At 23.9% G+C, this 26,689-nt stretch overlaps 1 protein-coding gene across 4 annotated transcripts in view; it reads left to right on the forward strand.

Moving 5' to 3' along the window:
• Nucleotides 1-26,689, forward strand: part of LOC132930464 (neuropeptide CCHamide-1 receptor-like) — a 111,101-nt gene that overhangs the window by 39,303 nt on the left and 45,109 nt on the right. For 2 of the 4 annotated variants that reach the window (XM_060996352.1, XM_060996353.1), the window contains one exon: nucleotides 5,991-6,044. The exons of the other annotated variants lie outside the window; for them this stretch is intronic. The gene's annotated coding sequence lies outside the window, so the exon portion shown is untranslated. The remainder of the gene's footprint in view (nucleotides 1-5,990; nucleotides 6,045-26,689) is intronic. 4 annotated transcript variants of the gene reach the window in all.

A 26,689-nucleotide genomic window follows, 5' to 3' on the forward strand; every position in this document is an offset into this window, starting at 1 on the left:
TTATACTGCGAACCCATCACACTGATTTGTGGTAAGTTGGTATTAGTTCAAAAGTTAATAACAATAATAATTTATGATGTTCTATAATAATTACAATTTATTTCGCAAAAATTAATCTAACGTACCGTATTACTAATAGTAATATAATTTACAGTAGCAACAATATAAATATGTATATCACAAAATATGCTTAGTTATGTAGGCTGATCCGTTGTATTACAGCTAACTAGATACTCAATGACAAGATACACATGACAGTCGACACCTTCTATGTATAGCATAGCGATTCCTTACTTCCCCCTTTTTAGCTATTATATTTCATAACGTTTTAGATAAGAAACAATCAAGGTACATTTAATGGCACTTCATATCTTATTACATCAAGAATTTATTTTTGTAACAATTTAATTTTTTTTAAAGACAAAACAAATACAGTAATATTCCTTAAATTATATCACTTTTATGATTTTGATATTTTAATATACCAAAAATATAAATTAGGGTGACTGAAAAAACTGATTAAGTTTTTGAATATAAAAGAACGAAATTATTTTATATATTAATTTTTTTTCCTTCGAACTGATTAATTACAACTACTTGCTTAATTTGATAACAATATATATATATATATATTAAACAAATCATGTTGTGATAATTTATTGGAATCATAAAATCAACAATATTTGCTTAAGCTGGATTTTTATGAATTATAAATGAGTATATAAATACTATTATAACTTGGCTACGTTTACATGTTTTCATTCTAGTTAATATATTATATTGTGCAGTAATCACGAGAATAACCATTTTATGTTGGAATTTAAATATTCATATTTTAAATAATTTATTAAGAATACCGGGTAGAATGGGTAGATCTAATTTATAATAGATAATCATATATTTATTACAATGTTTTGAGTGATTAACCTGCAAGCATAATTAACCTCATATTTTCTTTAATATTAAATTCTAATTTTGGAATTTTTAAGTATACTTAATGACCTTATTTAAAAATAAATACTTGGGTATTGTTGTCCAACTTTGTTTTTCGAATTAGAATTTTTTTTTTGTGTATTACTTTAAGTAGATAGTTTTTGTCTTTAAAAATGTTGATGAATCTAAAAAAATGTTCGTATAAGTAAGTAGTATTTGAGTTATTTAATTTTTTATAGTAAGGATACATTAGAATATAACAAGGTTTATGATAATAGGTTTAAAATATATGATGATTTGAGAATAACAAGTATTATAATACTAATTTATATTTGTTGTAGTTATGTTTTCAATAATATATAAGTACATGTCATTTTTCCAAAAACATCATTTGGTTGATTTGAAGAATTTCCCTAGTTATATCATATTATTATAAACTCCAAAACAAAAAATTTAAATAAAAATAATCATAAATAAAGTAAAAAAAAGTATGAGCATCATGCTTTAAGAACTACCTATGGCGTATAATGTATATATTGTTCAATTTTATAGGTAATTTGAAATTGTTAATACTCATTATATCCCACAATTTCTAAATTCAATTATTCGTATAGTTTTTCTAATTGTTTTAATTTTATAATAATGCACCAAAAAACATGTGACTCAAAATAAAATAATTTTTACTTTAAAAAAAATTACACTTTTATAATAATTATATAATTTACTGTTTTTATTGACAAATAATTTAACGTAAACAAATATATAACAAATTCAAATTATATAATGACATTTAAATTTGTTATGCAATATAAACTTTTACTTAGAAATAATTATTAACTTACTTTTAAAAGAAAACCAATTTTTATTTGGGGTATATTTAATTTGTTTATTGATTATTATATTTTATTTATTAAATAATTCATTACATTGGAGTTACATTGTTACATATTAAAAATTTAACGAAATATACGACGTTAATATTATTTAAATCTATGATTATATGAGATAGAAACAGGGTGCGGTTATCCTTCTGAATTATATAATAATATAGTCATTTATATGTCTATTAAAATTAAAATAATATCTTAACTCTATAATATTAAGCATTTAAGCCAGATATGTATCTGTATATTTTTTTAAAACTAAAATGTGTTTATAATTTATATTATATTAGTATAGGTAAATTTAAATTAATATTCAAAATTGCTTAAGTGCTTCGTATTAAACTATTTAAATTTTAGATAACAATAAGCGAGTATTTTATATAGTTAGTGTTTATTGAAATTTCTGAGCAGAACGATGCATATATTGATCTTACAATAATGTGTGTTTTTTTTTTGTCGTATGTCCACATTTTAGTTCAGAAAAAATACTTACATTATAAACTTTGAAGATGGTTTTTGGTTGAAAATTGTATCTAGTTGATACTCTAAATAGCCGAAAATAATCGAAAAATAATCGAAAAAATAACAGAGAAAGACGAATATTTTTAAATAAAATTGTGATGGTGAATTATATTTTATTATAATATGCATATATTATATAAATATATTATACAGACGAGTGTGTCATCTTACATTCAGTTTATGTTTTCACGGAATCTCATCATATAAGTATAACTATTTTTGATTACTTTACAAAATGTTCAATTGTTATCATTCAAGCTTGCTACATTTTGTTTAAATAGTTTCGTTTCAGTTGTTTCATTGGTTGCTCCATGTATACCAGGTCATTGATAAAGTAAAATATATTATATAAATATTTTATTTTAATATATTCTTTACTGTACTTGGCATAACTTATTAAGGAGCTTGTCTAATATTATTAATATAAAATCCTCTCGTATTTCCTTGTTTGTTATTAATCTGTCACTGATACACCATAATATCAAAAATACTGCTGCGTCACGTTAATAGTGAAGATGCGGGCAAAATGTTCATGATTTAAAATAAATAACTTGAAGGACTTAAAATATTTATCAAATTTAATATAATAGATATGAGATAAATATTTTAATAGTTTGGCCTTCTGTTCTAATTAAAAATATTAAATTTTTTTTCGGTTTATGTATGATAAAATATTTGTTTATAAATTAAAGATTAAAAGACGAGTGCAAAGTTCTTCAAAAAATGCTTTTATAGAAATTAAGTAATGCATACAATTTTTAAATTTGACACCTGAAACTTTGATATTAAATATTAAAATAACTAAATATATTAGACTATTTCCACCCAGAATTGTATTTCGTATAGTATGATATATTATTTATTTCAAATTTAATACATCTATAATAGTGACTCACTAGACACTTAAAGTATACCAGAGCGGTATTCATCACTTGCCTACCTTTTATTTTTTTCTGGGTATTCAAACGTAAAATAACGTCTAAAAAAAATATTAACTGTAAAAAATTGAATTATAACATTACCTAATACTTAAATCATTATTATTTTATACACAACGTGCCTTTTCAAAATATTTTGATTAATTTTAATTTATTAACACAAAAATACCATGACCCCATCACACCGTTTCATGGTACATCAGTATTCATTTAGTTAATAAAAACCTATAATACTATATGAAGTAATATATTTTAATACCTATAATAATTAAGTAAAAAAATTTAGAAGAATAAATTATAAAATAAAGTATCCCTAGAAGCATACGCTTTCTTAAGTCCTTGCTCAGATTTATTTTCCAAATTCAAATTTATCATATCCATTACTGTGATCTACTCAATGATAAAGTACTCTCAAAAACTTTTATGAAGAAGAGAAACTTCTCTTTTTTTTTTTATTATTAATTTAATTTTAATGTATCTGTGATTATAGTACTTCATGTCAATAATATTTTTATTGCTCACTCCTTTGAATTTATAAATATTTGTATTTAATATCGATCATATTCTTGATTTTTATAAGCTAAAATAACTTTAAACACTAATTAATACAATGTCAAGGAAGATAATAAACGTTGTTTAAGTGTTATAGAAATAAGATGTTACCGTAAGCAAAAAAAAAATGTATTTAATAATAAATAATAATATAGTATAGTAACAGTTTTACTATAAAATGCTCCATCAATGTCAAAAACGAATCTTTTTTTTTATTAAAGTCGTATAAAATGCACTACAAAATGTTAGCCACAAACTAAACATTTTATAATAATACAACTAGACTAGGTTAGCAATTTGTGAAAAACTTAGGACTAAGGTGTTGTGTTATTTAGAATTTATTTTTATTTTTATTTTTATTTAAGCTCAATTTGCATTTAATATCGATACAATAAAAATTACTATATAATATAATAGTGATACATAATCGTTCAAATTACTTGGTTAGGTTTGTGAAATAGAAAATGAGCGGTCAGAATTGGCAATTTATTCACAATATTTATTTTATTAGAACATTAAGGATTTAGGTGCTGTTTTCTTCATAAGGGAATTTACTAGATTGCTCGGTATAAAATGAATATTTAATATATTTTGGTATTCTGAGAAATTTGGAATTATATATTGAATAATATTAGGTAGATTTGACATATATTGTATATTGGAGTAGGATCTTTATTTATGAAGAACGAGTGTGTCAAATTGGTATGTTTAATTCTACGACTCGAGGTATGGTGATTTCCTGTAGTTTTATAAATGTGGGGAACTTAACATTTTTAATTTTTATTCCTTTTGAGTTCATGTGTAAATAAAATAAGAATCTCAATATTTTTACCATATTATATTTGTTTTATGTTTGAAGCTTTGACGTCATCAACTGGTATTTCAGTAGTTATTGTGTACTGGTTCATTCTGTTAGAAAAAAATACTGTTTTTTGTTAGTTATCCGATTATATAAATGTTTGATTGCACCCACATGAATTCTATATTCTTTTGAGTTGAATTTGATTCATTTTAGATGTACTAAGTAATATAGTCTGTCGGGTTCTTAAATGTCAGGAAAGTGCTGAGTTATTAATATTTTATACATCCAACACCTACGAGCACCAATGAAGTGTGTTGGATGTAAAAAAAAAATAACAGTTTTTGGTCATGAGTTTAACGGTTATCCGTAAATATTATTGTGTTTTGTGGTTTTTAATGAAAAAAATATACCTGCAGTGTTTTACGTGTAATGAAGAGAAATATGTCTCTTAGGAAATGACGTTCTGATGGCATTTAAGTAAAGTGGTTTTATCCTTTTAATATTTCGAAAAACGAGTACATTTATTTATATTATACCTATTTATCCTTTACATAGGTACCTACCTAATAAATGTTTACTACCTTTAAGTCACATAAAACTATTTTATACACGAAAATATAACAGCTGTAAGAAACCACCGTGTTTTTTAAGCTTGTTGATCATATATAAAATTGTATACTCAGTTATAACTTATAAATTACGTATAATAATCAGTATATATTTCTTTTAATGTATTATATTGAAAACATTATTAGTTTAAAAGTGTAAAACTAATTTTTACTTGAAAACGTGCTTTAAATTTTTAATCTGTAATACATCGAACCAAAGTATATTTCAAAACCTATGTACAATTTTGAAATATCTTTTTATTGAACAGTTGAACGATATTTTTAAAAACGATTTTAGGAATATTTGTTTGATTTGTTTAATTTTTGATATAAGAAGATTTCCTCGTGAAGATTTCTATTCATTGAAAAAAGCATTTAATACCTAAACAAGTTTGCATTTTATATGAAAGAAACTTCAATATATATATATATATCTTTTTCTTGAAACGAGCTATTGTATATTATAATATTAAATAGTTATAACTTATAAGTTATATTATAATAAAAAAAAAATGTTTTCTTTCATTAATTAAAAAAACATATGTTTTATGGTTCAATATTAGGTTACATTTAATCACACTAACTTAGAGTATTGGATTAAAGTTACACTCAATTAATTATTATCAGTGTTTTTTATCGAAATATTAATATTTCATCGTACTGAGTATTAATTGATATTAATATATAAATTAATATATTAATAATATATATGATATATTAATTGATTTGTATTTATTATTTATTGTTTTAGGTATCTATGATTGCATCAAGGTACATTGTCAAAACGAACAAATACAGTTAAAAAGTAAAATAATTTAATTTAAAAAACGGACTATCATAGCTTAGAACAAAATAGATTTTGTAATTACAAATAATCAATGAATTATAAATTAAAATAAGTTTGCTTTATATATAATATCTTATGCAAATAATTATGTTTAAATACTATATAACATAAACAATACGTTACTGGTCTAGAGTTTTCACTATTGTAACTTATAGATTGTAGATTAACAGATTTATTGAGTTCTATCAACGAATAGTATTTTATCTTCATGGAATTAATCAAAATAAAAATATATAATTTATGATCAAATAAATTTATTTTGCAAATTGTAAATATTCTCACTAAAAAAAAAAAAAGATTATCAGTTTCATTATTTTAAAGAGCCCTTTATTCGATATCAAGTTAATATAATTAATTATAATATTAAATTATATATTAACTAAAATATATTCTAATCAATTGGATATATAACTTTTATATATTGGCAGAGATACAATACATTGTTTATAATAGTTATGTACTTATAAATTTTTATTAAAATTATGATTCTCAATGTGTACACTGGTTATATTATTCGATATTATTATAATATTTGTACACACTTCAGATTCATCGTTTGAAATGAAATTGTATTTTATCATCACAACTATATCCTCAAAATGTATGACTTATTTTTGAATATACATAATATTTTATATACACACACAATTATATTATATAGCTTATTATTATTATTACTTATCAGGTTATATAATTTATCTAAGAGCAAACAATTTACAGCTACTTAAAGTAGGTACATAGCATTTATAATATATATTTTAGGAAATATAATAAATTAATTTACTTATTTTAATAATATGATAAATGCTTCCTAAATTATAATTAATCGATTGTTGACAAAATATACTGCTCTTAACAATCTAATATATCATATTTAATATATTATATACTTTTTAAGATAACTGATGAAATTTTATATTTCAAATATTAAACTAAATATTATATTATATTCAATTTCTATATATGTTACACTTATTTCAAAGATCTTTTTGCTTTAAATGTCCCGAATTTATTTATTTCATACCTCATTTATTCTATAAATATATTTTTGAAAAATTCAAAATTTTTTTTTTTAAATTAAAGATTTAAAAGTTAAATAATATCCAAATACATTTCTAAGATAATTGAATGTAATTCTAATCTCTAAATAATCATTAAATTCATAGTCATTAACTCCTTTTTCTTCTTCTTAAAAAAAAAAAAAAAAAAATGTATTTCAATAAATGTGAACAAACTTAAACGAAATACTTTTAATAAGAATTTATTTAAAACAAATAATGATCAAGTTTATTTTTAAAAACAGTTTTAAATAAGTTTGTCTTATACAGAAAAATATAATTAGTGTACACTAATTTTGGTGGTATTTTATTTCCATATAAGTAAAAGTAATGAATAGTTGCACATGTGTGCGTGTACATATTATGCTTTTAAATATAATACATCGTGAGTCTTGATCAATAAAAATATAAGTGCCTAAAAGTGTAATCTAAAAATATCAAAAACATAAATAATAAATAATGATGCTAATTTTAATAATTTCTTGTATAGTATAATATGGAAAATTAACGATGATATATCGTGAATTTTAATCATCCGTAAGTGATTTACAAAGTTGCAATAGTGAGATTAACAAATTATAATGGCATTCTACCACTGATTACTCGTAACCTAATTAAAGTTTATGAACTTTTTATTTATTATAACGAAGATTCTTTGGACATTGAATGAAGTAAATTGTATTACTTTACTATAATATTGTGCAAAATTTATAGTTGGACAATTTATTGTTAAGATTTAGAAAATTAATTGGAAAAATTTGAGTATTTTTTTAGAATGCTAAAAATAAAGATAAAACTGTGTCATAAATATATTTTAGTACTATTGAAGCCAAAAAATAACCACGACATTCACATTTTGTTATCGAATTATTTTATTTTCTCAATAGTTTAGTGGATGATAAATTTTTATCCATAAACTAAAAAAAAAAAATAAACTTTATCTCATGAAATCTAATGAGTGGTTATGATTACGCACAAACACTTCTGGATATTAAGTCCGTTTTTGCGTTTACTACCACCATTAAGTGGTATAAATGCATAACTCACTTCTGAACGCACCAAAATTATAATTAACCAAACAGTGTAACCCTTTCTCTGTCCTATCATTTTTTTTTGCATGCAAATATATAACAAGATATGAATCTTGTAGGAACAGTACCTAAATATGAAATAATTTCTAGCCCAAAATGATTCAACTAATTTAAATCTAAGCAATTAATTGATTAATAGTTATATTAGATGCTATAAAGTCTTGATTTTTCTGTTTGACGTTTGTACTACAAATAATTATATAATAATATGTTTGACACAAACTATATTATATATTGTTATTATTTGATTAGTTTAAACTATACTTCGATTTATCCTGCCTTAATAGCATGACCGTTATATGGTATTTTATAAAATAAATACTATTTTACAGAAGTATAGAAGCTATACGTACTAGGTAATTAAGTACGAATAATTTGTATAATTATATTTATTATAATATTATACAATATTTTAAATCTCATTAGTAAAATCATTAAGCTCTATTTTGTATACGTTTATTTTTAAACATAACATTAAAGGGTATTTAAAACACCAACTCATGAATTTCATGTAATCCGTAGTCATAAAATGCATTTATAAAATATAAAACATTAATTTATACTATTTGCGGTTTGTCTAGAAAAATAATATACTATATATCATGTATTTTTTTTCTATTTTACGTATCGAAGGTATCAACTGATATTAATAAATAAAAATTCATACTAACAACTGGTTTTGGTCATTATACCTATATTCCATAATAATTAACAAATGACAAACCCGTCCCCCGTTACTTATATATAGGTAATATGAATGAAAATTTGCATTACAAATTTGCAACCAAAATTAGTTTAGAACTTTAGTTGAAACTACCAACTAAAAAATTGTAAAACGACTAAACCTCTGCATGTGGTTGAATTAATAAATGGTTTTATTATAATAAATGAAATAAATAATTTCCACAGAGTATCTTGGTTATAGTACATACATGAGATGAAAGTTATACTGATTATTAAAATCGCAAAATTATTATTCACGAACAATTATAGTATCTGCATAATTAGTGCACAAGAGACTCAATTAAGTACATACATAATTTCTAAAATATATAATATGTTTGGTAGTTGTTTATAATACACATACATATTTAAAAGGTTTCTAATACTCCACGTGGTACATATTTTTATTGAAGATTTCACGTATAACAATGTAAATGTGTAGGTCTATTGAATACTCCATTAAATGATCATTTTTGTATTTAAGAAATTATACAGTTGATGTTAAAATAATATTATAGATTTATAACTATACTAATGATGTGATTGAATTTATATATCTGTAACTTTGTATATCTTATATAATGTGTACATCTAATACTAATTTATAACGTGAAATTTTTGAGAAAAAATTTTCATATCAATACCGAATTCATTTTATTTATTACATTAAGGATTATTCTTTTTTTAGTTTTTTAAATAAATACACATTTTGAAATTGAAATTTCCAGAAAAACTTATTACTGATTTATATTTATTGTGTGTGATATTTGAATTACAAAATAGCAGTATTGTAAAATCAACGACTTACGCGACGATGATGTACAATTGACACCTTCTTTATAGCAGCACGAGTTATTTTAAATTTCTCTATAATATTTTTGTATCTTCTTATAAAATAAGAAAGTTTTTATGTTTATTAATTTGTATGGTAACGTTAATAAATAATATCAATACCTTATTACTTGTGTATTTGGGGATCAGTACATTTTTCCGACATTCAATTGCCTGACACTATAATATATGTCCGATACTACACTTGCCCGACAATATCAAATTAAATTATGAATAAATTTGTGTCAAAAATTATTCAAAATTTCAACAAAATATTATATTCTATTATGTTATTTTACAAATTGATTTTACATTCAAAATTATACAACTTACAATAACACAACAATATTCGACAATATCAAGTTCACGAGCCTTTCGTTTCACATTATGAACAGCCGTAATGATATCTTTTCTAGTATCATCAGGGTTATGGTTATGCTCTTTTGTATTTCGAGAGTTATGCTGTCTACTAATTAGAATGGTACAAGCATAACCACCACAATTGAGAGTTTTTTCTTTTCGCAGCACCTATAATACAAATCATCTCTATTTTTATTTTTTGTCATTAAATAACCATCGATAACACGTTTTATACCACCTCTATTTGATGAAACGGTTTGTATACTTATACGGCAGTGCCGGCCCTAGGGGGAAGGGGTAAGCGGCGCGACCGTACTTGTGCGGGGCCCCACAGGCCAGAAATTATACTATTAGGAATATCACTTTTTCTATAAATAAACATAATAATATTGTCCCCGGAGACAGTAATACAGAAATTGCGACCCGTGTTGTTTTTTGTCTATGAAGAATCATTAAAATAATTCTATCTAAATTTTAAAAACAAGACTGATAGGTAGTATTTTTTTCACAGGCATTTATTTACAAAAAACAATACTTTGTAGTTCGCATACTTCTGAATCATGTCATTTAGAGATCGGGATAAGTTTAGAAGTTATTCGTCAGGAAATTAAAAAAGGCAGAAAAAAAACATAAGGGAAAAAGTTTAAATAAACTGCGTGGATCTTTTAACAATTTTGTTACATTATCTTTAAATTCTACCCAATCGTTTCAAAATTCTCCGACAAAGAATAGTAAAAACAGTAAGAAACAATCTATCACAGCATAAGTTATCAGACCTGGCCCTCATCAGCATCAAACATAGTATTGCCGATTCTTTGAGCTACGATGAGACAATTGATCTGTTTGCATCAAAAAAAGCATGGAAAATATATTTAAATAATATTATATTATGTTAATTTTTTTTATTCTAAGTAAATGTATTATACTCATTGCATCATGATTATAATTTATGTTTAATATAAAAAAAATATTTATTAATAAAATATTGTTTGTACATTGTACCTAAGTACATTAAACCTACTAATTTTATTTTTGTGTCTTATATAATATTAAAATGTGAACTGGATTTTATTATAGTTTATACATACAAATTCAGGTTTCTACCATACCTTAAAGGGCTTAAAGCAGGGGCAGGGGTTTTAAAATAGGGCTGCCAAATTATTAAGCAGGCCATATTTGTCCACCATATCAGAACATAGTAAAAATTTTGAAATTTATTACTGTCTTAAAAGATAGGGCGCGCGACATTATGTATACATTTTAGCCTATTTGTAGAAGTCTTAGAACCAGCCTACACACTCTTACTTTGAATATTGATTATACTGACATTATCTATAAATATAATTCATACATCAGTTCGGTTTCGAATGCCGTTAAGTGCACACGTACTCCGATAGCAATATGCTCGTCACTCCGTTATCTGTTCACAGTTTACTTATACGGCTTTGCCTATAGTCTATATCTCGCTCTAATTATGTCGTTTCAATCTAAAGATAATGGCTCCAAAAATACTAATAAACGTAACCTCTCTTCCTCTTCTCTGTCTCCAAAGACTGAGGAAAACAAATTCAAATTTTTCTGCACTCCAAATCGGTACTCAACTCTTGCCAATGACGACGACGCCGACAACAACTCATCTTCCAACATTGGACAAAATCACAATAGCTCCGAAATTTCAAATCTACCGCCTGTGTATATAAAAGATGTGAGTGATATCTCCTCTTTCACCTCTAGTCTACTGTCTATTCTTAAACCGTCTGATTTCATCTGCAAATCTACTCCCTCTCATCTAATTATCCGCACGCATTTTCGCGAGCATTACAATCTGCTCTTAGGGCATTTAATGGATACTGATACTAGCTTTCATACTTATCAGCCCAAAGCTATTCGCCCGTTACGTGTTGTTATTCGTAATCTCCACCCAACCACCTCACATGAAGATATCATCGCTGGTCTCTCTGATTTGGGACACCACGTCTCCAACGTTCACAACATCAAACGTTTTTCCGACAAAACTCCCCTGCCTTTATTTTTTGTTGATATCAAGTCGAACACAAATAACCTGGATATTTACAAAATTCAATTTCTTCTCAACACCAAAATAGTTGTAGAGAAACCACATCCACGAAAAGGTCCACCACAGTGTCACGTATGTCAGACTTACGGACATACCCGTCGGTACTGCCACTACAATCCACGTTGCGTTAAATGTGGGGAAGAACACCTCTCGGAATCATGCAACAAATCTAAGGATTCTCCAGCCAAATGCGCTCTATGTTCTGGTGATCATACCGCAAACTATAAAGGCTGTTCGGTTTACAAAAAAATAAATAAAAATAAACCCAAAATGTCTCCCAAGGCTCCTCCAACCGTGATCCCGGACGCCCAGGCCAAGCCCAATGCAAGATCCTACGCTGAAGCGGCCGCAAATAATAATCCTACAGTCGATATCGTCACCTCAGTGCTATCTCAATTTATCAACAATTTAAATTCTGTTATCGGGCCACTAATATCCCTCCTAACTGAGGTACTACAAAAACGTTTTACTCCATAGTTCCATCATATATTTTTGTTATCATATTACTTAATTATTATTTCCATTACACGTTTATATATATATATATCTAATCATGTCTCAAATTAATCTTTCTGCCTATTGTTTTTAAATTTTAATTGGCTTATTTCGGTATGTCAATTATTTTGCCATCTATTTTATTGTATGTTTAAATATTATCATATTCATTAATATTGTATTCTTAATTTTATCAATATTATGTAATCGTCATATTATATTACTGTACAATTGCATGTAACTGTTGAGCTATAATAGTATATTTCTAGAAGCTAATTAAAAAAAAAAAAAAAAAAAAAAAAAAAAAAAAAATAATTCATACATTTAACTTAAGCACCTCTATTTATAATGAATAATTATGACTATTATAGTATTATCATTCAAATAAAATTTTTGATTATACAAATAAAGCTGTAAGCAATATATTATAAAAAAAATCAATGTAAGATATTAGTATGTAGTTATTTGTATCATTAAATTATTTGAAGTTTGAAATTAAGAGTTTATAAATAATTAGCAAAATGAATAACGTAAGATTGATTTTTACAAATTTTTAATAATTTATAAAATATATTATTATATTATTTATAAAATATTTTTCAAAAATTATTATAATAGTTTATTTATTACATTTTACTATTTTAGCTGTACCGGCGCAGTATAAAATTAAGGCAGGCTAATATGTTATAGGAAAAAATAGGGCCACCAATTTATGTACCCTGCGATACCCAAATGGCGCCTCTGGCTTAAAGTTTACAAAATTATATAAAATTAAAGTAATTTCCTAGAAAATAAAATAAATATAGATGTGTATATTGTATAATGTATATATAAATAATTAATAAATACATATGGCCATATGGGGCCCCGCAAAATTCTGCACCGGGCCCCCAAAACCATCGGGCCGGCACTGCTATACAGCTATAACTGTACTGTACTGAACTATCAAACGTCGTGTGAAAACCCTATTAACGTTTTATCTGTCTATCGCATATCGGTTTATTTATAAATGAAAATCTTATCGTGAATAGCATTAGTGTAATTCGTGAACGACAAAGCAATAACATTTTACTTATCTTACTTTTATATTATATTTATAAATATAGAACGATATTATCCATGATAAAATATTCGTCTGATTTTGTTTTTTATTTAATTATTCTATATTAATAAATAATAATATCAACAGATTGTATAAAAACGTATACGTATTATGTATAATAAAAATATGTTAAATATATTGTCGGACAAATGTAGTGTCGGGTCAATGTAATGTCGGGTAAAAGTATTGACAGGCAAATGGTGTCGGCCAATCATATCAGACCCGTGTTTGTAGTCGTATATCAAAAATAATTCGATTTAACAAATTAGTATATGATTATACACTATTAGTTAATTTAAAAAATTAAAAAAAATAATTTCTCAAGTAGTTAAAATGACGTATGGGATAAAAAAAAACTTGTAACACATTTTAAACGGTTTTTTATGTTTCAATTAATTTATAAATTTAAATGTTATTCAACTTTTTTTCGAAGAAAAGTTCGGTATAAGAATAATAATTTTCTTGGAATCATAATTTATTATATTATATATCCCTCTTATATTGTTATTATTACGTTAATGTATGCATTAAATTACAACTAACAATATTCGTATTTACCTGGAGGGGGCTATCTTTATACTAAAAAAATGAACGCTTAAATAATGAATAAGTATAATAATATAATATTAGCTAGTGATATAAGCTAAATTAAATATTTTACTTTAATACCCACAATATTATAAAGTGTCGACCTTTTAATTTATACACTATCTATTCATCCATGTATAATGTATATACTATATACTATAACTATATAATATCATACATATATAGCATACATGATTATGCGTTTTGAATACAAAAAATATCAATATCTTTAATATATTATAGTATATTAAATTTTATCTGAATCATAGAGTTTATACTTCTAAAATTTTCAATCATATTAACCATTGCCATCAATACCTCGCTGCTCGTACTATGTCTATAACACATGGCATTATGAGTTAGAACTAGAAATGCACTAGATTACCGTTAAGCATATTAAGCATATTCTTTATAACAAATCTGTACCTATTCAATATTATATTTTAAGATATTTTACACATAAAAATTGTTATGAGTAACTTATTTGAAATAAAAATATTGTAAATATCTGTAATAATTGGTAGTGATACGAACTTCAATATCAATTGTTTTTCAAAACAATGATTTACCATTGCTTCAAAATGTAAAGTAATATTATGCCATTAAATACTTTGCTGACGTGAATTATCCAATATACTGAGTGCTTTATACAAAGTATATTTTGATTACTGTTTGGTTTTATTTTATTTTTGTTTTTATGGGAAGTTTTTTTTTTTTAATAACAAAATAACGTCTTAATAAAATATGACTATTAAACAAGAACATAAGTTGTTCAAAATACAACAATAATTTTAATATTAAAGTATAGTTGTTTGTGTTTATTCAGTTATAACTTACGTACTACTGTAAAATATTATACTTAATCATAACATTTTCTGAAAATACTTAACGGTTTGGACTTAAAAAGTAGTAATATGTATAATGTAAAAAACCAATACCGGTAAATACGTCTTAGTATTTAAATATTGATTTATGATTGTTTTTTTAAATTTACATTTCATAAGTTATGAATACTTAATAATCGTTTAAATGCCAAAATTTTTTTTTAATAAAATAGAATATAAATTAACCATATTTTTATAATAAATAGGTATGATTAAGAATGATATTCAATGTGCATAATTTATTGTTATTTTATATACATATATATATATAATTAAGTATCTATAAAATTAAAAAAAAAAAAAAATAGCATTTGCTTCAACATTCGATTCATAAATTAATCTATTTCTCTTATACCCATAGGGCTATGATAATATTACGATAGATTTAACTCGTTTACTTGTACTTATGCTGTCGTGAATTCTTAGAAATTTTAATCATAAAACAACAATTGGCTAGATTTTCTAATATCGTATGAATGTATACAACTTAAATATTTTAAACGAAACCCTAACTTTAAGATAAAGTGTTTTGTTTTGTGTGTTATTGTAACTGATGTTGTAGTATAATATTATTATTATTATGGTAATATTAGTAGTAGTCACGTCCATTTGCTCGATAACGTGGAGATAATCGGTTTGTGTAAATCGAATTTTTCGATGTCGACGTTGGGCAATTTAACAGGTAGGTTTATGAGTTCAAAACTCAACAGGATTAAGAAGAAATATCATGTAAGTATAGAAACTTTTGGAAACTTTTGTCATCACACCACTATTGAGAATAAAATGACTCGACTCGCTTAGATAAGCGAAAGAAACTAATGGGAAGTCGATGTTCATTGTTGAAATGTTTGTTTTTGTTTGTCTTGGTCTTGGTACCTAATATTATAGTTATCTTACGTACGGAAAACGTGAAAATTAAATTATGTAATAAATAATAGTTGGTCCAGTTTAAAATAAAAACAATTTTGTATGGTCTATTGTTTAAACTATTTGTCGCGGACACTTTTACGGTTGGGTAAAAAATGTCCATTGTAGAACGCGGACACTTTGTACTATTATATACATAAAGTATACATCGTAAATATAAGTTATATACCTAAATAGTAAGTTTATATAATATCAATTATTAAAATGTAAAAAATCAATAAAAAATCACTTTTACAAACGTTATATAAATTATAACTTATTATAAAACTTTATTATAAATAGGTACCTAGTAGGTATTTATCAACAAGTCAAAATAATTAGTTTTTTTTTTTAAATTTATTACTACTATATTATCAAAATCTATGATAAAAAATAAATTTAAAATGTGAACAAGATAAATATAAATAAATAATGATATTGAAAAAAATCGTTAAAAATTACACGTCATGGCGTATAATGTAGCCAATATGGGGAATTTAAAAACTCGAAATCTGTTATTTTCTTTTTTGACGCAATAGTTACGTACATTTAATAGTTTATTATTGTCACCTTGGATTTTTGTCTCTTATTAATTATTAAGGGGAGTTTCATTTCGAACAGATGTTATGACGGACTTGTTTATATTTTATATATACTTTATGTCTTTATGTTTATAATAGTACAAAGTGTCCGTGTTCTGCTATCTTAATTTTTACCCGACCGTACAAAATGTCCGCGTTCTACACTTTTAATGCTCGACTGTACAAAGTGACTTAAAACCGTATATATTATTATCATGACTCGTAAGTTTATGCATTTGCATATCATTCTCTACAATTCGTATTTAATGTTAAATGATATGGACAATTTTTTTCTTCAAAATAATAGAATACTATACGTGTATACCATTCAAGTGTTGTAGTTATAAAAAAATATTTGCTTAAAACGGTTAGGGGTTGACTATAAAAACTACAATTCGCATGTAGATAAAATTATTATATTTTAAATCGATATTTAAGAACGTATAAAAATTAAACTACCATTTACTTGATTAAAGCATATTCGTTTGAAGTAGATGCGTACGCACAATCTTAAACTGCAGTCGTGAAATTTATCTTCTATTATAGTAAGCCATATGAATACGTAATTTTGGGCGTTGATACAATTGTGGCTACGTCATCCCGTTTGATATTTAGTGCAATAAGGACTCGATATGGAGTTCGTAACTACTTTTACTACACAAACCTAGAAACTTTTGGCCCATTAGTTGATATCGTAAGTACTCATAGACGCGTTCGTAAAATAAAATATTTTCCCTCCGTGGTACATCGCTTACGTGACCAATTCTACAGATCTATACTTTAAAAGTTTAAAGAAAATTATTTTGCACAAGGCGTACAAGTTCTATTTTGTATTTTTTCTTATTACACACTTTTTAGTACAGCACCTAAACACGTGACTCGCCTTTTTTAATAAAATGAAATGCATTACATTCTGTAAGTACTATATAAACGACAAACTTACACAATTGTTTCCATGGAATAATAAACCATAAAATATAAAACGTTAATATAATCTTAAATCATAATTATCCATTATCTATATCAATGGTCAGCAATTGGCGGATTACGGTGCAGGTTCGGACCGCAAAAGGCAGAGACTGAAAACTGGACCATCAAATTATCTCGATTAGATAGTGTTAGATTGTGTAGTTCATTAATTATAAACATTTAACAAAAAAATTTTTTATTTTTTATTTATCTATTATTTTAATCTTTCGAACTACAAAACAAATTACTCGCCGACCCCTGATCTATAGATTCGTCTTTATTACCTATGAATTATGATACTAATTACGAAATAGTATGGACAATCCATTTTGTTGTATTTTTTTGAATTCAGTATGTAGTTAGAGTACTCGTTAACATACACTTAGACATTTATAAAAATGTTTGTTAGTTGTTACTTCTTAAATAATTAATATATAGAACTATTATTTTAATCTATTTTATAACAATCATATAGTTTAATAAAAATACCATAACGTTAAAACATAATATATTTATGTACCTACGTAAATAATTAGTACTGTGCTAAATGTAATACTGATAATTAAATATTAATTAGGTACCTATGTAGGTACTTAAATTTGGGTGTAAGAACTTGGTAATTTTAATTGCTAGGTTTGTGTCTCGTGAGACTTATATTCACCTATGATGACTCCCAAATACATCATTTATGTATACTACATGGAGTTAAACTTAGAATTTTGATTTTTAAAAGTTAAAAATTATAATTTACATAAATGTACCTTTACAGTTATTGTAAAACAGAATACAACTAAAAATATGACTTTAAATTTAAATTAAATGATTATTATTTTATTTTTTTCTAAATCGATTAATTATGTAAAAAATGCATAACACAATAATACAATTATTGGTTTAGTTATAAAAAGGTACGTATTATTACACATTTATGAGTCAAACGTAAAACGTTTTTTTTTCCATAAATTATTATCGATTATCAATAGTAACAAATGTATTACCGATAAATAACTGGACTGACGTAAAATGAGCGTTTGTTAAAAAAAAATAACATGCAAATCTGATTCATAAAAGCAACATTATACATTCATAAATGTCCACTAATGAGTTTTTATCATAATCCTAATCATTTTAAAATAAATCAAATAAAATATTTGTCGTGTGGGTTTAATAGGTAAATCCTATTTTTATTTATACTTATAACTACCTAGTTCAAAGTACTTTAAATAATTAAAATAATTTTTATTTTCACAGAAATATATTATTATAATATATGCATAGTAACAAAAATTATATTATGTTACTATAGTCTATAGTATTAAAAATAATCACCTTAAACAGCTTAAACATTAAAATATATAGTATATATTATTATATTTTAATGTAATTGGAAAGTTTATTTTGAGGTCTTAAAATATGAATAGTTCTTAATATAGATATACTGGTTGTAATTTAATCATTCAAAGTTCAAATAAACAGAATTTTTATTCAAGAAGATACAACGTGAATTTAAAATGCCATGTTTTTATTAAATTAAAAATCGATAAAGTACCTAGGAAAGCTATTTATAATATTAAACTATTAAATATCTTATATTATTCAGTAAAATATAATTATATTTTAATCATTTGACAGCAAAATTTTGTATCAAAAATACTTTATTTGTAATTATTTAATATATTATATAATATTTAGATTGTAATTAATGCTTAAATAATTTTTTATGTACTTAATGTATTCTTACTTGTATTATATTACAATATCGAATTAAAAAAAAAACCTATTACGAGTATTATTGTTATATTGTTGATTTTAATATTATTCAAATAGATAAATGATATATTAATAATTATTAATATATATATTTATTATTTATATATAATATATATATATATATATATAATAATTATATTTTTTTGGCTTTTGAATTATGTATACACTATAGAATATATTATATTATAGCTAGTGTCTACTAATTGAGTCCATCCATATACTATTAAACTGTACAAACTTAAAAAAAATAATACATTTAAAATTTAAAAAAAATCGTATTTCAATAATAATTATTTTAAAAATTGATTAGGTATATTATTTTGTTATTATTATTAAAATCTATATCGCACTTAAACTAAACGTCGTTCTAATGCAATTTTAAGTATAAAAATAAAACACATGATGTTGTTGAGTTTATGATTACTAATATGTACCCATCAACTATCATTAATATTATTTGCGTAACACTTAATACAAAAAGTACTTTTGACTTTTATTATAGTTACAAAAATATACCATTATTGGCTTAAGACAGACTTATTGTCCTGGTTTCACAAAGGTGACTGAATAATAGAGTGGGTATATGTTGAGGGTATTCAATTAAATAATGTCATATTCATTGTTGCATAATAATAGCTGTCAAATTAGTGTACTTTCTATCCACGTTATGATACAAAGTAAAAACTTGTTTTGGAACAATGTGACGTTTTCGTATACGTGCTTTACAAACCTACGCACTTGTGTTTCAATAACCTTATACTAATGGGGTTTTATTACTATTATACATCAATGTATATCTCAAAATATATTTGAACGTAAGCAATTTTTACATCTTCCAATAATTAATAAAACAGCATTAAAGGAAGGTTTAACGAACCTAGATGGTAGTTAAGAATTTAAACAAATATTTTAATTATTTTAAACAATTTTATTATTCTTTAACATTGAAATTAATAAAAACCATCGTAGAGCTACTCAACATGTGGTTCGAAAATATAATATACCTACCTCACACATTATGACGATATATTTGAGATTTTAGAAGTTATTAAAAACAAAAATGTATAATTTAAAAAAAAAGAATGTAACAAAAAAAAATCATTGCATTATAATTTTTAGGTAATTGATCGGGAGGTGGGGTGTGAAAAAAATTATGTGTTTCTTTAATTCCGTAATATTTTTTAAATTTAAACAATAAATTATTAATTATTATGTTTGTTATTTAAAATAACATATTTTATAACACGTCACTTCAAAGTCTTATCTATTTTTTTCTATACGTGAATTTTAGTTTTAAAAAATGTATCTGCCGTAGAAATGATAAGCTAATAAAATTTCAATTAAACTAATTTCTAATTTATTAATTATTCAGCTTTTAAAATGTTTGTATTAAACTAAGTATATTATGCGTACTCAAACACAATACAATTTTATTTTTGTACAATGTTTTAAACGCCAGAATTTATATATAGTACGCTTAGTAACAATAGTATTTTCAATTACCGCAATTTATAAATTCTAATATTATTTTTAGTAGGTATTAATTTGTATATTTTATTCATATTATTTCTATGTATAATATTATTATTCTTTAGGATGATAAATTGCATATACAAAGCGCCGTTTTATAAAAATATTTTTACTAGTTTTATTATTATAACTCACAGTTTACGTATTTAAACATTTAGTTTATAATTTTATTAATTTTCCTATAAAAATTAGAATACTTCAAAGGGAATGGCTCTTTTAAATACAGTCCTAAAACTAACAGCGTGTGGTGCTAAATGGCTTGATGTTATATGCTGTGTTTACTGCGAACAAACAAATTGAGGATGCTAACAGTTTATTGGTAAAAATATATGTGTTTCATTTTTATTCCCCCACTAAAGTTCCGAGGATATATTGCTAATTTTGATTTGCTCGACTCGATCTTGTTATTTACTGTGAAATAGTAGCATTCCGTTCACAGTAATATGTTTACATTAAAAATAAATACAAATTGTTAATACAGTTTTTAGCGATAGATTCAGATGTCGACATAGATTAAAAATTACGATTGACAAATGACAAGTACAAATAACTTTCATCAAACGTTATTTATGGGCGATGGCCATCGCCATTATACGGTAGTACATCAATATTAAGTTAATTGACACTATTTACTACCAGTTGTTCAGATAATTCTCCAAGGTACCTACATTATATTATATTATCTATGTTCGGATTATACTTCTTGCATACGTGATTATACTTTGTATCGTGTTGTCCCGAATTGCTTTGCTACAGTTTTAAATTTAACATTCTTAATTCTTAGTCAGTCATTTTGAATATACGCATGTGTTATGAAAATAAACTAACGGGTTTCTTATATCATTTATGTACTATAAGTTATAGTCTATAACTCGTAAAATAATAATTCAAACTGATTCGACGCCTAAGAAATGTTTGAAAATTTGAAAATACAATTTACGTAAAAAAAAAGGTTCGTTCTGCTATAATATAGTAGGATAACACTTATCGTTGATAAAGTGACTATTATGGAAATGTTTTTTATTTGAATTCTATCACAAAATATAATCGTATTTTATAAACCTTCCTGAGCGAAAATATCATACAAGCTGTCAACCTAAATTTCTAAGTGATTTTTTACTACATGTCTATATTGCAAAATGTAATTAATTTTTTATTAGTGATGAGGTTGATTAAATTAATTTTTGAAAACGTCAGTTGCATATATTTAAAAATAATAAATTATTACTAATATTACAATTAATATAGTATAACTAGCTATTATAAACCAGTACGGACGAACTGTAAAAAGATGTGTACATGGAATACAGCTTGAATTTAATCTAAAAAAATTTTAATTTGTAAAATCAATATTATTTTACAAATTTGTTAAAAGCTTATATATTATATAATGAATTATAATTTTTTAATTCCAAAAAATTACATAATCATTATTTTTCGTAAATACTTGAACTTATAAAAAAATATATATAAAATAAATTGTGTATTTTTAGAATATTTATGTTTTAGTACGAAAACCTTTTAGAATAGCTTTGTAGTAAGCATTGTACACATCGTAAACTTTTATAATTATACAAAAAAAAATAAAAAACGTGACAACATAATATGTTTATCTAAATATTAAATAGGAATTGTTTACAATATTAAATTAATGTTTTTAACACGGTTAAGTTATGGAAAAAATCAAAATTATTTATTGAGTTACTAATTGAAATTAAGATTTTATTGATCGGTGCGAATAGATGATACAAATTTTAACAGTATGTTGGTGTAAAAAACGTTTGTAACATACGAGTATTAGTTTTAGGGTCGTTTAAGGGTATTAGGCTAAGTAATTTAGGACATATAATTAATGATTTTATTTTCATTTTCATTTTTTTTTTTATTTTTTTTTTTTAGTCGAAATTAATTTGTAACAAAATGTAATGAGTTAAAATTACACGAGTCAAAATATCTCATGCGTTCAATTGTCATTCGTCCAAATAATCACATTGAAATGACGGATCATTTATCAAGTTTTAATATGAATAGTTGGTGAAAATTTCACGTCTCAACATGTATTCATTTTTTAATAATAACTAGTGGATAAAATTATTTTTGTTGAAAAATTCGTTTAGCATAACAATTCCATATTTCCAAAATGATTATTTTTGTTATTTTTGATTATTTTGAAAAGTAGGTACAGGAAATGTAAAAATGTAGGTAAATGTAAATATAACAGTACCAAATAGATCCAATTGTCTACCAGAAACTATCCTCCAAGTTGAAGATCAATATTTTTTTCTGTTATAATGTGTACACAGGCATAAACAGAATACTATCGTTAAGCCAATACAATCAACACCCCGCTCAGAATAAAAAATAAATAATGATAAATACAAAAGCATACAAAATACATGTAAATAGCAACAATTCGTTCTTATTTGATAGATCACTTGATAAATATTCCATTGTATGGAAATAATATTATTTTCTCGAGCTAGTGTTATTAGATTTTCCTAGAAACACAAAGTACATGATGTACGACAATTAACTTTAAATTAAATTAATATTTTATTTATTTTAAGTTTTAGGTAAAAAAAAATAATGATTGAGGAGAACATAACCTTCATATTAAGTTTATCAATTATTTTTGATAAAAATAATTAAATAATATATTTTTTATTTACTTTAAAATATTAACAGTTTTCTCATCAATATAATATATATTTTGGATTCAAGTAACTTAGGTAATTGAATTCTAAAACTTACAGGAGCTTCTTCAATCTAAGTTATGATATATATGACAATATTATTTAATAATAATGAAAAAATAAATAATTTATCACGTCTCGTTATTGTTGAACAGTTTCGAAAGCATAAATAATTCATTTCAAAAGCAAATTATTAAGTTTCTTATTTTTTATATTATTTAAGATATTATAACATATTTATTTAACATAAATAATAATAGTAGATATATGTAAATTCTAGTTAGATCATTCGCGACGAGGCTATAATTTTACATATATAAATACTAAACTACGTGTTATAAATTATTCTAATGGTATTTCGATATTCGCGTTTCATCAATCATATAGAGTTAGTTTATTTGACATAATATAATATATGGCACCTATACTACCTATTGGGCGCTGTATTTGATGAATTGTGTTGGATTGATGTTCATAACTAGACCCATCGAAGTCATTTTAATACAACATTCGTATATTTTGATAATAGAATGAGATACGTCATTATACTCGTAACAGTCGTAACTAATAAGTCAGGGAGAAGACATTAAAATATTAATATCAAAAATTTAAAAATTATTTAAGTGAGAAGCATCGATTAAAGATCAAATACTTATCATCTATGTTTTTATGAATATTTATAATTTATATATATTTGTAAAATAAATTAACCGACAACAGAATACTTATTAATATAAATCTAAGTTTAAATTTAAATGATTTAATGAACTAGATATTATAACAATTTGTATATATTACGAAATAATTACTTAAATGTAATAGTATAATAATAATAATAATATACTATAATTCTTAGTACACAGAAACATATTGAATTGCCAATGATATATATATATATGAAAAGTTCCCAGTACTATTAATTCGGTTGTGTTCTTAATAAATCGTCATTCTATATTTTAGATATTATTAAAATATTTGTTGGTTTCAGACCAAATAATTATAGGAAAAAAATCGATAGTATTTTAAGATAAATCATTCCAATATGTCATTTTTATACGTAATATAAAATATAAATTGAAAAGTTACTGAACCGTACTACCTACTATACTAACAATTGATCAACAAATCTATGTAAAATCATAAATAATAAATATAAAATATGTAACTAATAATCAGCGAATGTTAAATTAGGTTAGGTTATCTAATCCATAGAAACTTACTCATAAAGTCATTACCATATAAATATTAAATATGATTTTGTTAATTTAAATATTTTCAATTCAAAAATTGATGAAAACGTCATGTGTTTGAAAAAATATATAAATTCATCAAAGAGTTCAATAATTATATTAATTAAAAATCTTAGTGAAACACGATATTAAAGATTAAAATTATAAATCAACGTTGTTTTTGAAAAAAAAAGTTTATAAATAATAAATATACCTATAATATATAATAAGTATTTCAAAGGTTTTTAATGACATGTCCATGGAAAAAAATATACACTAATAAAATATTAATTCATATTATTATTTTTAAATACTGATAATATGAATCGTTTAGATTTAATTTATTCACCTAGAATATTTTCAGAAAATATTAAATTGAGTCTCTAAGATTGAGAATAAATTATGTTAATATATTAAAGAATATATTACTTCAAGATTTAATCATTATTTAAAAGAACAACTTTACAACTAGTTTTGTTTTATACTAATATACTAAAAATAGTACATATAATGTACACTAAATTTTTAAGCTACTCTATTTTATACACCCTTAATTACTATACCATATAAACTGGCACAAAGCCATTGTATTGAGCTTCAACACTAGATCTATTATAGTTGTTTTGAATACAAAATCAGAATGTTAGACTAAAGCTTTGTATAGTTACTCTCTTCTATAGATTAGGTCATTACTATATAATATATTATAATTTACTTGACAAAACATGTTGCCTTATTTTTCAACAAAACAATCCCAGTATTTTTGTATTTTTAAAAGATAATCCATACTCATTATACTTGTATGTTACACCAAACTGGTATAACTTTAGTAACAGTAAAAATTATTTTTATTGAATTATATATTTTAATAAATGTAAGTAAAATATTTTTAAACTAAGTATTATATATAATTTAAATATTAATGTTACGCCTTTTTTTTTTTAAGAGATTCAATATGAAATTAATTGTTTGTTGATTTTAAAATATATTATATTATCAAACATATAAACAGTATTGTTTATAAAAAGTTTTTAAATTTTATATAAATATGTTATACCGTGTATAAATACAAAATATATAGAGCGATTCATCAAAAATACTTACTTACTTTAAGAACATGTTTTCATCATCTTGAGGTTTTTTTTTTATTATTTCTCCTTGTAAGAATAATAAATCTTATGATAATGGATATTGAAGATATGGAGCCTATAAATATTTTAGTACCTCATATTAATTTACATATATTAGTCAATATTTATAATTAATAAAAATCAGACAAATAATTACATTTATTTTTTATATTTTTAAAAACTATTACTCTTATGTTTATAAATTATAGTAACTACAAAACTACTAGTTCAAGTTTTTAATGGGTCTCAGTAAAATTAAAAAATAAAGTTTATCCATTCTTTAATTTACAATAAATTAAGAATGTTCTCGTTTGAAAAACAAAAGTTTGTATCATCATAGACCACACCTTAAAAAAATCTAAAAAATTGATATTATTATAGTGTTTAATACCATCATCTGAAAATTCTAAAAATCAGATTGTAAGGTATTCATTATTAAATAAAAAAAATAGGGCGAGCATGCTTGTTAAACCACTATGTCTACATAAATCAGAAAAGATATGTATCTATTTATCCATTTATTATTGTGAAAACAAATTAAAAAAATTCTTAAGGACACTTGTATATTCTATATATCCTTATTTTA

The sequence above is a fragment of the Rhopalosiphum padi genome, chromosome 4, assembly GCF_020882245.1.
Source record: "Rhopalosiphum padi isolate XX-2018 chromosome 4, ASM2088224v1, whole genome shotgun sequence".
In the NCBI taxonomy this organism is placed as follows: Eukaryota; Metazoa; Arthropoda; class Insecta; order Hemiptera; family Aphididae; genus Rhopalosiphum; species Rhopalosiphum padi.